Genomic DNA, 12,739 nt, shown 5'->3' on the forward strand with positions numbered 1-12,739 from the left:
ATGACGAGTCTTGGCTTAACTTGGTGAGACAGTGAATTGACATGAGAGGGCAAGAGGAAACGGAAAAGGAAAGACTTGACTCAACCACAAGACTCGTCTTGACGTGGCAAGTTGAGGCAGAGTCTTGACTAAGCATGATGAAGCTCGACTACGAGACCCGTCTTGACGTGGAGACTTGACAAAATGTGACACACAGACACGCAGAGGAAGCGAGACACCAGTTGCAATGAAGGGAGTAAAGGGGGCGGAGACAAGACAGGTGAGGGGCAAACAGGAAGAACCGACTCACCCACCAAAATAAAACCAGAAATAGACGACTGAATGTTCCAACTAAACCGAGACTCGGCAGTTCATGACACGATAGTTCCCACCCCTGTGGACCACCAGCCCGTCTGTGACTCCGCAGACTCGGCTCTGGTCAGAGTATCAGCCGATCACTTAGCAAGGTCTTTCAGAGGGAAGGACTGAACTGTTCTTTCGCCATAATGGGAGCTTCATGAAGGAAGTAGCTTTTTTGGGGCTCCAGCCGATGCGTGTGAGATGATTCAGGCTCTCACCGAAGCCCTGGTGCACCGCAGAGTGCTGCTATTATCAGCAGTCTGACCTCCCCCCTGTAGACGCTTCTATTTTCAGCAGATGTTGCCCACTCAGCGTCTTGGCAGCGAACCCAGGCTGTGAGAGATCCCGCTCGGCTGCGGCGGCACTGACGGCTGGACACGGCGGGACGGCCCACAATGTTCTCCAGGAGCCCTCAGATGGATGAGTCTGAGTGGCTGTGATGGTGTGCGCCGGCATCACAGGCAGGTCTGACAGGATGAGTGACACGCAGCCCAGTCGCTGCTCTGCTGCCTTTGTAGTGCAGTCAACAGTGGAATGTGTTGTCGTAGCAGAGTTCCTCTGCTGCGGTGGCTTCATTTGCAGTCCTGACATGGAGTCAGGTCCTTCAGTCGCGTGTCATTTCCTGCAGAGCAGCGTCCACAGGACAGCGTGAGTCAACATGTGCAACCTGATCCAGGTTAAGGCTACTGGATTCACAGAGAAGATAAGCAGTGTTCAGCTTGTGCTTCCAGCACTCGAGCCTTCTTCAGCCTTGAATTGTGTTGTGGGTCATGGTCTTCATCAGACTCCTGACATGACTGACCTGATGAGACGACAAGTGCGTATGCAAAGCCTCGGTCAACTGTCTCTTCTCCATACTGTTATGGAGGGAATCAGGCAGGTCACAGGCTCTTCAAGATTTCACTGTTTGTTCTCCACTGCCGACTTTTTAGCAGCAATTCGACATTCGGGCTCCGCCTGTTGCAAACCAAGCAGTCGTGTCTGCCATTCCGACAGTTATATGGTCCATGTGCCGTGTTTTGGAATGGTGATGACTGGTTTTCCCTCTCGAAAGTTGACTTCAGATCTATCGTCGGAACTATTGGACTCTTCAAGTGAGTTCCCTGCGCAACAGCGAGGCATCAGATGCCGACAAATCTGACTCTGCTCACACAGAACACTGAATAAGACACTGCATATTTCAGGACCAAAGACAGTGGAGCACTGCCTTGTGTATCTGTCATCATTTTGGCTTCATCAGAATGCTTTGATTTCTTGTACGTATATATATGTAGGAACAAGTCAAGGCGTTTACTTGGGTTTGGCGCCCCCAGTCGAGTCATTTGAAGTCGCTGAGGGGAGAAAAGGTGACACGTGACACAAATATGTGTCACGTGATAGCTAGCTTCAGTCACTCTGGATCCATGTTGGAGCTGAAGGAAAGAGCTCGATTTTGATGGCGAAACGTCATGTCAATGTTTTCTTGTATTTTATTTTATATTCTATAGGAGAGAAATGTTCGGGATTTGACTTGATGTGTGGTTGTGTGTATGTCCTGTCACCAAAAATCCATGTCCACGGCTCCTTGGCAAGAGAAATAAAGACATCTGTGGAACAAGACTTTGGGAGCAGTTAAAGAAACTATTCAAATTATATAGATAAATATGCGCGGGGTAATGGTCTTGTTAAAAACATTCAATACATAAAGCTTTACTTTTGTTGTATTAGCGACACGCACAGACCAGCTGAGGTAGTGTGAGGAGTCAGAATAGGTAGCCTCAGTTAAGGACAGGAGAGAGAAGAAGAAGGAGCCACGGCTCTACTTTCCAACACTGTTCTATTGATGACCAGCTTGCTATCATCCAAGCGCTCGACTAACTGTGCTTTAACTGGGATATTTTTCAGAGAGCACCAACACGGCGCTGAGAAAACAGTCTAAAACTGACAGACATCTCTCTCCTCCATTGATCTATAAGCTGTTTAAAGTCCATCTGTTTCACTTTAAACAGAATTTATCTCTTGCTGATAGGTGCGTCTGAGTGCACATCGACTCATTCGGTGTCTGAGTTACGTGGGAGAGAGTGTTTGTGAGGACGGTGGAAAGTCCTATTGTATTCTCCTCCTGCTCACCACTCAAGGCGGCTCCCAGGGGGACGCTCACCTTGCCTCCTCTCAAACTTGTAAACCCCGACTGGAATCTGTGAGGCGGCTCATGGATTTGTTTCCCTGGCGCTCAATTGCCCCATGTGGATTTGTTTCCATGGCTTTTTCGGGTTCCCACATGTGGCTGTGATCCACAAATCTTTATTTTCGCAACTGCTTTTCTGAAGCAGCATCAGTCACCCAAACTAAAGTTGCCTGCTTTTACTGACTGGAGCTCCAGCGTTCCTCACGAATGGACATTGCTTCTGAGGTGGTTATGAAGTGGAGTCGTGATTCGTCATTGACCCTTCTGTCCAGAACCAGAACCAGAACTAGGTGAGAACAGACTTGTAATCTACCATGATACAAGCCGGTTTCTGAAGCGCTGTCCGAGGTCCTGAAACTGGTTCCACAGGTAGTAGTATGGACTCACTTTCCCTCGACCAATCTGTAGCCAGACACGCATATTCTCAAGTAAACAATCTGTTCACTTGCATTCTTTATCACTAGCATTGTTTTTTCCCAGCGTAGTGAGTGTCTATGATGAGAGCTGGAGAGGGAGTGGGTCGAAGTGTGGCGGCGGGACAGGGGAGGGAACAAAAGCGCAGCGGAGAACCCAGCAAACACTCACAGGGCTGGGGTCAGTACTGGGCAAGTCGGGGGCCGAACAAAATGCATGTTTATTGATGAGTTTTTAACTGAAAATCTGTGGCAGATGATGAGAGTGGAAGCAGATGGGAGTGTCAGATTCTTGGAAGCCAATTTTAGCATTAAATATTTTCATGATAGACCATCAACAACAACAGCGTTCCCATCTGTCATTGAATTCCATCTGCCTCTGGGTGTTGTATGTTGAGCCTGAGTATTCTGTTTCTATTTCTGTGTACGCGTGGAGCCATTGAGGACCACATAAAATCATTAGCCGGGCTGGATTTGGCCCCGATGCCTAGAGTTTGACACGTATGATTTCTTCTGTGTCTCTATTCTCATCTCTATATTGACGCGCAACGTGACGTACGAAGCCAGATCTGCGACAAAGCGTATGGATAGAGACCAAACGGAGCAGTTCCAACGGAAGCCATGGGGGGCAGTGTTGCTGTTACTAGCCGATATCTAGCTCTAATGAGACACGAAGAAGACATAACAATGGCGGAAGCTCTCTGTCCTAGTTTGTTGTTGTCATAAACCTCTGACTGTGGGCTGCTCCCCCTGGTGGATATATTGGTGAACAGCAACGTAAAGAGGCGTGGAAGCATGTGATCAGTGACAGTAACATGGTTTGAAAAGGACGGGGAGATTTTCGTACGTGAAGGAGCACGACTGGGCCTTTGAATGTCTTCATCTCCTCCTGAACGCTGCATGAGAGCTTTGGACTGAAATTTGAATCTGACCTTTCGGATTACGTGGTACCCAGGATGCCGGGAGGTAAACAACAAACACAGTCGCGTATCAATGTTTTGACATCAGCATGCACCCGAGTCAGGAGCGCGCTCGCCGCTACGTGCGCGTGTCTCCGGTGGCCAGCGGGACACCAGCCCACCGACAGCTCTTATTTTAAGCCTCTCCTCAGAAGGAAACCATTTACACATGATGTTATACTCCACAATGAGTTGTTTTATTCATGCGTGCGTGGGCGTGTCTGTGCAGAGTGAAGCCAGGGGGCAGTGGAGGTGACCAAGTATCCATGTTTCTTAATGTATTATTAAGAGCGCAGCCAAGTGTTTGTGGAGTGAAGTGGCTGGTTAGCTGGCACCCATCACGGCGGGTCCCACCCTCTGGAAGGGTTCCTGCTGTCAGGAAATATAGGCTTTCAGACCTTCTGAGACGAGAGACGGCGGCGGGAGAGAGAGGGGCGATCAATGAGACCGTCTTCCTCATAACATGCAGACACATGAACGCGGCAGGTAAGACGTCAGAGTGGAAGCTCCTTAGGTAAATCTCCCGGGAACAGATGTATATCAGCGCGTTCAGGGGGGATTTGGAAACGACAGCAACGGCGGCTATTTAAAGATGATGGTCTCTTCTGTGGTTTATGGAGACGGAAGCCGTCAAGAAAATCTCCTCAATTAAGTTGAGTCAACAAACCGGGATCACATTTCTGTTTTGTTTCTTTCAGTGGAAACTTTGTTTGTGCTTTGCTGGAGATGGACGTTTGTTTCTGGCCAGGTGAATTCACACTGAGGGACTGACTCACTGCCACTGCTGCTGCAGTTGTCTTTACCATGCAAGATGATGATGTTTCCTCGATCCCCCCACCCAACCGTCTGTCTGTCTGTCTGTCTGTCTGTCCGTCCATCCACCCGCCCCTCTGTCTGTCCACCTGCCCGCCTGATTATTCATCCAGCCATCCATCCAGCTATCCACCCCCCCTCTGTTTGTCCGTCTGTCTGTCCACCTGCCCGCCTGTTTATCCATCCATCCACCCACCCATCTGTCTGTCCACCTACCCATTTATTCATCCAGCTGTCCAACAGTCTACCCAGCCCTCCATCATCCATCGATTCACCCACTCATCCATCCATCCGTCCAGCCATGCATCATCCATCCATCCATCCATTCATCCATCCATCCATCTATACATACATAAATCATCCAGCCGTCCATCCATCCACCCACCCATCCGTCCATCTGCCCACCTGCCCGCCTGTTTACTTATCCATCTGTCCATCCATCCATCCATCTATACATACATAAATCATGTAGCCATTCATCCAGCATCCATCCACCCACCCATCCATCCATCTGGTCATCCTCCCGGAACAAGGAGGAATCATCGTGCTAAGATGCCCAAGCTAACTCAACTGGCTCCCTGTGTTTTCAGCAGCAACAGGATAGAGTTCGAGCTGTTCTGACTCTTCAGTCTGCCAACAGTCCAGAGGGTAACAACGTTTACTGTTTGTGCCTCAAGCTTTATCCTGCAAAAACCATAATGAGAAACACTGGAGTCAGCAGCTCCCCTCATAGAAACTAACCATTATCTCAAGGTGGATGGATTAATGACCAGGGAGATGAATATTTCAGCTGAAATCGTTTGTTTGCTGGACAGTTGCTGCTATTTGAAATGCGGATTGCAGCTTTGTTCCTTCAGTCCCGAGGCAGTCTGGACCGCAGCTCTCGCATAAAAACATGTTTGAATTTGGCTGTGCAGACAGATCTATCGTCCTCTCCATACAGTGCTCTCCAGGTGCTGCGGCTCGTCGTCACATGCATTTGTGCGAAACTTTCTTTTGAGTTACTGACAGCACGCTCTGGAAACTTTTCCTGTCCATGTGCTGCTGGGGAGGAAATAATGGAGCGCAGAGCGCTGTGTTAAGTTTTGGAAACATCACCTTTCCTCAGCCGACACACGCGGCTCCTGCACTCCAGCGCCGAGTCTGTTTGCAAACATGCAATGGAGGGACACGCGAGTGAGTTTCCATCCTTTGGATTTTTCAGGGGCTCACTTGACTGTCTGTCAGTGTCAGGCCTGCGGAGCGAACATGAAGGCAGCTTTAATCACGCTGCGTCCTGTTTGAGTCAGTGCAGTCGCAGCAGGACGTCTCTCTCCGCGAGGAGCCACATTTGAATCTAAATAAGCGTCAGAAGTGAGCGGCGGTATCAGCAGCTGAGGTTTCCACGACCTGTCTTTCTCTGTTAACCCACTTGGGTTCGAGCAACAAACGACGTGGAAGTGCAGCTAGTGCCGTTACGCTGAGGACACGGCTGCTCCCAAACATCTGAAGTCAGCCGACTGCTCACCTGGAACAGGTCTCCACCTTGGCTTGAGGATTTGTCGCGGCCATGTGAGGACTACAGTATCCACAAACAGCCACTAGGAGAACCCTCCTCTGTGATATGCTGGGCAGAAGCTGGGAATGATGGCAGCAGTTCTCAAACAAGTTAGGAAGCTCATCCCACCCGAGCCTTGTCCAGATACGGGCGACGCCCTGATCCAGATGAGAGAAGCACAATTTCAACAAATGTTACTTATTTAGATTCATTTCAATCTTCTACTTCCCTTTTACCTTCAGGGTGGCCATCTTGGATTTCTGGGCTTGGAAATCCTACATCGGGAATGTCTGTGTTCCAACTGGAGGCAGAGCTGGAGGTGGCAGAGATGAAGATGCTGAGCTTCTCGCTGGGAGTGAGCAGGATGGATAGGATCAGAGGGACAGCACATGTGCTCAGGTGTTTAGGAGACCAAGTCAGAGAGGCTGGATGGAGATGGTTTGGACATGTACAGAGGAGAGAGAGAGAGAGCCAGTACATTGGTAGATGAAGATGTTGAGGTTGGAACTGCCAGGCAGAAGGTGGAGAGGAAGGCCACAGAGGAGATTGATGGAGGTGGTGAAGGAGGACATGAGGTTTGAGAGAAGAGGAAGCAGAGGACAGGGGGAGATGGAGGAAGGTGATCCGCTGTGGCCGTTCCTGAAGGGAGAAGCCGAAAAAAACAAACAGGGTTGTTGTTTTAGCGCGGCGATAATGGCGGCGCACGACTCATCGGTAACTAGCGTCCTGAAGCTCTGTTTTCTTCATCCTTTGATGAACCAGGCTTCGTGGACACAGGCTGCTGCGGTATCCACTGCGGCAGAGTAACAAGCATTTTCCGTCTGAATTTGTTGAGCACATTGCTCAGCGCCGGCCTAATGTTGCCGCTGTTGAGTGAAAACAAAGGCTGTCATCGCGGCTCCTGACCGTCATATTGCTTCAGCTATTTACCAAACCACTTTGTATTCTAATGATGCAGTGACTTTCCAATCCATTCCTCATTTCTCCGTGATCCCAACCTCTCGTCTGTTAATGATTTCATCTCGAGAACATTTCCTGTGAATAGCTCTCCACCTCCTCGGAATGAGAAGCAAATCAATCCGGAGTGTTTCACCAGAACAGAAGTGTTTTTTTTGTTTGTTTTTTTTCCTGTTACATTTTACTCTCTCTGGGAAATATTCAAATAGATGACACTATTTTCTTCCTCCTCTTCTTGCTGCTATATCACCTTTCTATTTTCTGTCGGCCACCTCCTCCAGACATGTTTATTTATGACGGCGCCTCTTGTGCAAACAAGGAATTGGCGAGATGATCGCGGTTGAGAGGCAGGTTTGCCGACATCAGGCGCTGAGGAGACTTGAAAGGTGTTTGTGGTAGCGCTTTCCATCCCACCATACAACCGGGTGTCTTGGGTAATAGAGCGGCCCAGCAGAGTCCTGTGCAGATGGGCTGCAGCGAGTGTGACTCATCCACGGCGGAGCTCTTTCTGGGCCTTTCCATTAATAACCGTCCAGGTCCGTCTCAGCTACTGGCGTCACACCTTCTCACTGGCCCCACTCCGCACTGCCTCCAGGCAGGAGCCGGATTTATGCTAATTTTCAGACCACTCGCTGTAAATACACCGCCGGCAGCGGCGTTTGTCTCCAGTAGTCAGCGCAGGTAGCGGGAACATGTCGAGCGAGGAGGTGGATGTAAAATCTAAATGCACCATTAGCATGAAGCTGCCCACGGTGGACCCGTCTCTCACCCCGAGAAGCTGGGACGGACGCACTCTTTAGGGAATAAGTGAGATAAAAACTTCGACTCGAATGTAGCAAACTATCGTCAGAAAACATACTTGGTTTTAGTAGCAAAAGTAGCAATGAAATTAGGGTTTTTTTTAGCTTGAGACTGAAGAGATAATAAAAATCGGTCCATGTATGATCCTGATCAAAAAATAAAAACAGCTTTTATGTGTGTGCCTATTCGATCATCCATACCTGGAAAATAGTCGAGATTCTCCGGGTGGTCATGTCTTCTACGCGAACTGTGACGCGCCTCCTTTTTTGGGAACAACACGAAGCGTACCATCTTCACCGCCGCGCTTTCTGCTCTTTGTGCGGTTCCTTCCGGTTCAAATGACCCTGTTCAATCCAATCCAAATGAGCCATCACGATAGTATTTTCGTTTTTGTTATTCTGTTTTCAGCACAACATCCACTGCGCGAAAAAATGACTTGTTTTTTGTTTTATGGAATTTGTTTATAAAATGATAAATAAAAAACGTATTTAAATTATTTTGTTTTATTTGTGTCATTCCCATTTTCGTTTCACAAAAAATTCAATTAACGAATCACACACGCACCATAATCGTCCATTTATTGATGCTTGAAATGGAGAAGTTTGCGTTTATTTACTTTGTTATTTATTGACTTTTCTACTTTGCTAGCCTGCTAGCTAATGATGCTAAGTTCGGGGTGGAGCAAGTCAATTTCCTATGGGGCCACAGTGTGCCATGGTACTATTTCAAAGGGCCGTGAACCAGACAGAAGGCATAAATAGGAAGATGCAAAATATCCGCAGGAAAAATACACGTTAAACGTGACTTGACGTCTTGTTGCGGTGTTTGCGTGTGTTATGAACTTTCCCGGCCACCGTAGATCCTCCTGGGATGCCGCTACTTTCGTCTGTCTCTCTTGTGGCTTAAACATATATGGATTTTTATGGGCAAACAAGCTCCAGACCAGGGAAATCCCGGCTGTTTAGTGACATTCCTGCGCGTATTGAGCGTCTCGCCGCCGCTGCTGGTGAGTGCCAACGTTTGTTTTCGTCGCGTTTAATGTGCTGAAGACGCGGTGCGATTGCGCTCTGACACGCGTCAAAAGTGCGACTGTGCACATGAGTTCGGCTCGTCTGTTTGGGACAGAGCTGAGGTGATGCAATGCCCAGCCGTGCGTGAGTGGGTACCATTTCTCCAGCTGTGGCGTCGTAAACAATGGCAGTATGAGAGGTGGCGCTTGAAGTCGGACGTGCTGAGACGTCACTGGTCAGTGACGCGTGACACGGCAGAGAAAGTAAAGGAGAAAAGAGAAGTGTCCTGAAACCTTGTATTTAGAAATGAGACAGTAGTGAGGAGCAGGAGATTATTGTTGGACACATTTCTGGAGGAGCAGTTTCACCCCGATTGCATGAGGGCCACATGAAGGGCCGCAGGTCTGTGTCCAACTCCTCCTCGTCTTCTTCTTCGTCTTAGTAGCAAAGATCTGTCAATAGTTTTTGTCACAAGTTCCCAATTAAAATGTGAGAGTTCTCTTTGCATCTCCCTGAATCCTAAACCAGATGAAGATCAAAGAGAAAATGGCTGGAGCTGGTGAGTGGTGCCGCGGAGTGAGGGAGGGCCCCTTGTTAATGAAGGAGAGCGAGAGGTGTTACGGCAGAGTGAATCATGGTGCCGTGACTCCAGCCAGGTGGAAGATGCTGCAGGGATCAGCAGATGGACACGAACCCTCAGTGTAAAGCAGTCCGCTTCATAGAAGAGGCTTATGGACTGTGACGGCTTTAAATCTGCCCGCAATTGGATCCGTGAGATCAAACCTGATGAGAAGAGGAGTCAGGCAGCGGGTTCTGCTCTGTACAGGCTTTCACCGTGACGACGAATCCCCCGGTGAACCGTTCCTCGCTCTCATTCTCTGCGCTGTTTCTTCAGTGTCCCAGAGGTGAAAGGGAGAGCGTCCACCATTTGTGTCTCCATTTGACCTGCTGGAACTTGTCACGTCTAAAGGCTCTCCACTTGTTCAGCAGCACAGACAGACTCTCAGGATGATCCAGGAATATCTTGAGAACAAAGAATATTCTCCTGAATATCAATGAATACAGGGAATGACAACAAGTCATTCCAGACCAGGAAGCTGACGGGACGACCATCAGCACAAGAAAGAATTTCACGTGAACTTGTTTCCACCTGTTGCCTCGGCCAGTGCTTTGTAAAGCTGAGTCAAATCTTTCAAAAGATTCCTGGATTCAGTTGTCCTCAGCTGCGGTCAGGAGAGACGCATCATCAGATCCAGCAGGGTCTCCACTTGTTCTCTTACAAAGAGACGTCCTTGCTCTTAAGGCCTCACGATTTGAAGGTTGTTATTTGGACTGTTTCATCCCAGTGTGACGCGGGAGCAGCGTCAATTGGATCGAATGTTTCCCCTCCCGCGGCGTTTCCAGGCAAAAGTGGTCGGGTTACAATGGTTAAGACAAGGGCTGGTGCTTGAAGCTTCCCATGTTGCAGTACGATCAGCACCTAATGTGATCAGGAGCTGGACATCTTCTGCGCTGTGACTCAAGCTCATGCTCACGCCAGATACGTCTCAGTAGCAATGAGAGCTGAAGGTCCTTCCCAGCCCCAGCCACCGTCGTTTAACGTTTTGGGAGAGTAGGTTCTTCTATTATGAGACAGGAATGAGTTTATCACGCTGGCTCTTTTGGTGGAAACACTGTCATGTTGGTGTGGTACATCTCCAGCTGCTGGATAGAGGAATGATGAGGCAAGTTCCATATACATATATCAACATGACGGTGTATATATACACCGTCATGTATATATACATGACGGTATATATATATATATATATATATATATATATATATATATATATATAATCTCATATATATATATTTATATATATATATATATATATATATATATATATATATAATCTCATGTTCACATCCTCAACTTATTAAAGAGGATTTTTATTTAGGTATCTTTTTTTTTTTTTTTTGGTGTAATTCACTAAATTAGACCAAAAATTTTGTGAATTTTAGTGAATTTAGTCTATTTCACTAAATTATGGGACGTTTTCAAGCACTTCAGAAGCAGCATTTTTTTGTTTATTATAAGCAGCATCAGAGAAAATATTTTTTTCTTTAGAAGCTTATATTCATTTTTTTTTGCCTTCTTTTTATTCCTGAATTAGCTTCTTTTAATGTAAGTAGTCATGTAGTACTGCTCATACTTTTTGTCCCTCAGATTAAATAAACAGATGGATGGCTGGATGTTCTGTTACCAGGAAGTTCACACTTGACTGGATTGAAAGCCCGAGGCGGGAGGCTGACTGGCCCTCAACATCACACACAGGTGGCGCCGTAAAAGCTGCGATATAATTCAGAAACAAAGGGTCATGCGAGCAGCAACCCCCTAAAAAGTGACGCGTCCCCAAACAAACTCGATCATATAAAAGAGGCACGTCTCCATTTCAGATCCATATTGAACGGCTTTCGGCCGCCGCAGCTCCCGCTGTAACTTCATTGTCACTTCAAGAGTGGCGGCATCAAAACGATTTCCCGACTCTGTGTCGGGGGACCCAGCAGGAGGACTCAGTGCCGGCGCCGCAGAGCGTGGCGCCCGACTGTTCGCCCTCGGTGACTCATGGTCGTAAGCAGTGGCGTCTTCAGTCGAAGGGGAACTAAGTTGCACTCTGCAAACGCTGCGTCCTGCGAGAGCCGAGCGACTGCTCTGATATCTCAGTCAATACGGAGCAGGTGAGCGGGCGGCGGCGCCGCTAATTGCTATTGATTCTTCCTGGAGCGCAGCCTTGAACAAATCATTTCTATAGGCACTTGTCGTTTGTTCGCCGCCGAGGCCGATGGAGGCCTGCGGCCACCGCAGTGAGCTCCTTTCTACTTTTAATCTAATGTATTAGCCTGAACGCAGGAGTCAATGAGTTGCAGAGAGAGTTGCTCATAACTCTCCATTAGCTCACCTGCGTGATGGGCAGGGGGAAGCATTGTGTTTGTCACTCCAATATTGGCGGAGAGAATAAAATGGAGGATGTGTCAGCCAGTGGTGAGCGTGAGCATCATGGAGGAGCTGATGGCTTTATTGGTGGCACAAATGAGGACAGCGCGCCACTCGGGCACGCCTGGATGTGTGTGCGTGTGTGTGCGTGCGCATGTGTGTGCGCGGCGGAGCGGGGGCGGCTGTTGGTGTGGGGCAGTGGCGGCGCTGTTTCCTCTTTGATGCCGCCAAGTAAATGAGCTGCAGCAGATGACGGCCACAAGTCAACGCAGCGGGACGCAGCCACGCCGACAGTCCTGCAGAGGCCGTGACCTTGATCAAAGAGGGCGGAGGAATCCTGCATAATTAGTGTGCTGCTCACCGTGTCACGTTTTTGGGAGAAGAGATTCTTTGATCATGAGACAGGAATGAGTTTATCACTTCTCTTTATTTCTGAATTTCATTTTGGATGGATGGATGGATGGATGACGGATGACGGATGGATGGATGGATGGATGGATGGATGATGATTGATGGATGGATGGATGACGGATGGATGGATGATGGATGGATGGATGGATGGATGACGGATGGATGGATGATGGATGGATGACGGATGGATGGATGGATGGATGATGGATGATGGATGACAGATGGATGGATGATGGATGACGGATGGATGGATGATGGATGACGGATGGATGGATGATGGATGACAGATGGATGGATGATGGATGACGGATGGATGGATGATGGATGACAGATGGATGGATGACGGATGGATGAT

Source organism: Synchiropus splendidus, chromosome 13 (assembly GCF_027744825.2).
Source record: "Synchiropus splendidus isolate RoL2022-P1 chromosome 13, RoL_Sspl_1.0, whole genome shotgun sequence".
In the NCBI taxonomy this organism is placed as follows: Eukaryota; Metazoa; Chordata; class Actinopteri; order Syngnathiformes; family Callionymidae; genus Synchiropus; species Synchiropus splendidus.